Source organism: Gossypium arboreum, chromosome 8 (genome assembly GCF_025698485.1).
Source record: "Gossypium arboreum isolate Shixiya-1 chromosome 8, ASM2569848v2, whole genome shotgun sequence".
Classification (NCBI taxonomy): Eukaryota; Viridiplantae; Streptophyta; class Magnoliopsida; order Malvales; family Malvaceae; genus Gossypium; species Gossypium arboreum.
In genome coordinates, this window is record NC_069077.1 from 42,254,953 (window position 1) to 42,259,831 (window position 4,879).

Genomic DNA, 4,879 nt, shown 5'->3' on the forward strand with positions numbered 1-4,879 from the left:
ATTTTTCCGTCCATTCGAACTTAACATCTTTTGAAGTAGCTTCGTCATGGGTGTGGCTATCATCGAGAAACCTTTTACAAACCATCGGTAGTAACCGTAAGTCCCAAAAGCTCGAACCTCGAATATTTCTGAGGCTTCCAGTTAAGTATGGCTGAAATTTTGCTCGGTCAACTCGAATACCGATCGGATACCACTTGACCCAAGAAGCTAACCTCTCTTAACCGAACTCACACTTCATGAACTTAGCATATAATTGCTTATCCCGTAAAATTTGCAATACTAATCTCGGTGCTCAAAGATGTTCGGTCTCATCTCTTGAATAGACCAAGATGTCGTCAATGAACACAACTACTGAACCGGTCCAAATACTATCTGAAGATCCGATTCATCAAATCCATAAATACCGCAGGGCATTAGTGAGCCCAAACGACATCACTAAGAACTCGTAGTGGCCGTATCTCGCTTAAAGCGGTTTTAGGTATATCCGAATCTCGAATTACATGGCTCGGTAATACCCGATCTCAAATCTATCTTTGAAAACACCGAGGCTCCCTTTAGTTGATCAAACAAATCATCAATGCGCGATAACGGATATTTATTCTTTATCGTCACTTTATTCAAATTGACGATAGTCAATGCACATCCTCATGGTTCCGTCCTTCTTTTCACAAACAATCTTGGTGCACCCCAAGGTGAGAAACTTGGTCAGCGAAACCTCTATCCGTCAACTCTTGCAACCGAGCTTTCAATTCTTTTAACTCGGTTGGTGGCATACGATACGGAGCTATCGAAATTGGCGTAGTCCGGTACAAGCTCAATACCAAATCAGTACTTCCCGAACAGTGGTAAACCCGTAATTCTTCGGAAAAACATCCGGTATTCACAAACCACCGCACAAATTCGCTTTCTTTTCCAATTCCTTGTCATCAAGTACATATGCAAGGTATGCTTCGCACCCCTTTCTTACATATTTCTGGGCCAACATTGCTGATATTACAGCTGGCAACCCCTTTAAGTCCGTAGACTCAACTCGGATTATCTCGTTATTTGCGCACCTCAAATCAATAGTCTTGCTTTTGCAATTCACAATCGTATCATGCACGGTAAACCAATCCAAACCAAGAATAACATCAAATTCACCGAACGGCAAAAGCATCAAGTCCGCCGGAAAACAGGAACCTCGAATTACTAGGGGCATTTCTTACACTTTGTCAACAAGCACTAACGGCCAAGGATTTGACACCGAATTACGAACTCGATGAGACTCAATAGGTAAAGTCTTCTTTGGATGCTAAGGTTTCGTATATATAAGAATGAGTAGAACCAGGGTCAATCAAAGCAATCACATTAGTATCAAATAGAGTAAAAGTACCGGTAATAACATCTGGCGAGGAAGCATCCTCGCGTGCGCGTATAGCATAAGCCCTAGCAGGAGCACGAGCCTCAGATCTAGTGGTAGCATCTCAAGATCCTCTCTGACCGCTGCTAGCATTGCCCGTATTCCTAGATGGTCTACCCCGAGCAGTGGTAGCACCCGGTTTCCCACTCTGATTTGCATTCTATTCAGACCACCTCGGGCAATCTTTGATAAAGTGGTCGGCTGACCCGCACTTGTAACAGGAGCGGTCATGGAACCTACAAATCCCCGAATGCCATTTACCACAATACTGGCATTCCGCTCTGTCTCGACGGTCATTTCCAACACTGGCAATCGAAGTGACTCGTGTGCTCACAGGGGGTCGATCGCGATCTTGTCTAGAAAAGCCCGAAGTGTCCTTAGACCGCCCAAGCCATCTCTAAATTTCTTCGATGATGTGGAAGGGCTTCCCAAGACCTCTTACGAAACTCCCTTGCTCCCACCTCAGCTTTTCTTTTCTCCATACTGAGCTCCTCGGCTTTGCAAGCTCGCTCAACAAGTACCACAAATTCTCGGATTTCCAAGATGCCAACATACAGCTTTATATCATCATTTAGTCCATCCTCGAAACGTTTACACATTACGGCTTCTGAGGAAATGCATTCTCATGCATACCGGCTAAGCCTCACAAATTTCCGTTCATAGTCGGTAACCGACATGGAACCTTGTTTGAGTTCAAGAAATTCCTTCCATTTTTGGTCAATGAATCTTTGACTGATATACTTCTTTCGAAACTCGGTTTGGAAGAACTCCCAAGTTACTTGCTCTCTGGGCACGACAGAAGTCAACGTGTTCCACCAATAGTAAGAAGAATCACGTAGCAAGGAGATAGTACACTTTAGGCACTCATCGGGTGTGCAAGATAGTTCATCTAGTACCCGGATAGTGTTGTCCAACCAAAATTTAGCTTGCTCGGCATCATCGCTATCCGTATCCTTAAATTCAGTAGCCCCGTGTTTTCAGATTCTATCAACTGGGGGCTTATTTGACCTTATTTGGTCAGTTACCGGAGGCATTATAGGTGCGGGGGTGGTATTTGCCGGGAATGGAGGTTGTGGAACAGCCGTATTAGTTCGAATGTATTGGTTGAACCAATCATTCATCACGCTATAAAAAGCTTGCCTAGCCTCATCATTCGGATTGCTAGCAATAGGTTGAGAGTCCGCCGCTGTCCCTTGTCTTGGGGCAGCGCTACACTCTCAAGATCATCACTACCGCTTCGGTCGGGATCGGGATCTATTACTATAAATAAACATATTTGCAAATGTTAGAAATCACCACACTATCAAATAATCACATAAAATGGCATGTATAGCTAAACCCAACGCATTACGGTAGTCCTAAAATCGACTAAACCATAGCTCGATACCAATAAAGCGTAACACCCATGCAGAGACCGTTTAGAGTCGGACACGAGGGGTTAACGGCTTAATCCACTTACTTGCAGTTCATTTTAAAATTTCCAGACATACTGGCTAAGCGTGTCACTTGTCACCTTAAAAATCATATCTTGAGTTCCACAACTCGAAAATCAGTTTCATGATTTTTCCCTGAAATTAGACTCATATACGCATCTACAAATTTTTTTCTAGAATTTTTGGTCAGGCCAATTAGTACAGTTTATTAGTTAAAGTCCCCCATGTTATAGGGATCGACTACACTGACCTTTGCGCATTACGACTTGGATATATCCCTGTACAGGGCTTCAATACTGATACCGTTTGTTTCTACAGAAACTAGACTCAAAAAGGAATCTGTAAATATATGGCATGGCTTCTAATTATCTCTGGTAAATTTATAATGAATTTCCAAATTCTGAATAGGGACTTCAGAAACCGTTTTGGCCCTGTCTCACGAAAACTTAAATATCTCTTAACATACTGTTCATATGATCATTTTGTTATTTTCCTATGAAAATAGACTCGTCAAGGTTCGTTTAAATAATTTATTCACTATTTAATTCCATTCCTACTATTTTTAGTGATTTTTCACATCCACGTCACTGCAGCTGTCAGCATCTGTCTTTAAGGTAGCCTTTACCTATTTCATAGTTTCCATGATTCAACTAGCCCTTTAACATAAATAGCACAAACTATGATCATGATTAACCATCCCAATGGCTAATCGTTTCCAAACATTTCCATACTTCTTAATGAACAACATACAATGATTATAATACCATGCCCCAAAGTATACTTAAGCCATTTTCGCATGGCTATCCAAATTTACACAAAACCGAAAGGTACATGACCTACAACACAAGGGTAGTCCTATACATGCCATTTCAAAGTTCAACCAAAAATATACCAAAAGGAGCTTTGATAGTGTGGGCGACTTCGACTTCAAAAATCCCGAGTCCGATAGCTGAAGAACCAAAATCTATAAAACAGAGAATCAAAGAAACAGAGTAAGCATTTAATGCTTAGTAAGTTTGAGTCATGAATTTAGACACAACCAAAGTATAGCATTCATGTAGCTAAACAAATAATTTCATATGCATAAATTCTCAATATCATACTTACTTCACATTACCAACCCTTATATTCATACAAAAAGATCAACTTAGCCAAAGGCCGGTAGCTCATTTATCAACTGAGCGAATACTTATTTGTAAGGGCTCGACTAATTCAAAGCACATACGAAATATACCTCATTGTTGGGATTTCACAAGCGTATTAACTGAAATTTTTACAGCAAGTTCATTCATTCCCGAATCACGAACCTTCGGAGTTTAACCGGATATAGCTACTCGTTCAAATGCCTTCGGGACATAGCCCAGTTATAGTAACTCGCACAGATGCCTTCGGGACTTAACCCGGATTTAGTAACTCACACAAATGCCTTCGGATCTTAGTCCGGATTTAGTAACTCGCACGAATGCCTTCGGATCTTAGTCCGGATATAGTCACTTAGCACAAAGCCTTCGGGACTTAGCCCGGACATCATTCGAATAACCATGCACATTTATCAATAAATCATGACACATTCGTATTTCATTTTCATTAGCAAAACTCAAACACAAGGCACTTTTCACACTTGCAATTTCGGCTCAATAGCCACACACAAGAGCATGATTTTGATTTGCTTAAAACATGATCTAATCAAATCATAATTTAAGCTCTATTACTCAAGAACTTACCTCGGATGTTGTCGAACGGCTTCAACGGCTATTCGATCACTTTTTCCTTTCCCTTATCCAACTGTGGTCCTCTGAGCTCTTGAGCTAATTCAAACAAATTTAACTTATTAAAGTCTCATTTTGCTAGCTTATGGCCGAATATGACAAGGAGTTTGATAGGTCATATGGCCACCTTTTAGCTCAAATACACAATGATCATACGCATTTTTAATCACATCAAGCAATTTAATACAATTCATTCGAACATCAAAAGAGAAGCTCAAAGTACTTAGCCCATATATACATTAGACATTAGAGTCACATATGTACGAAATCACGAATCG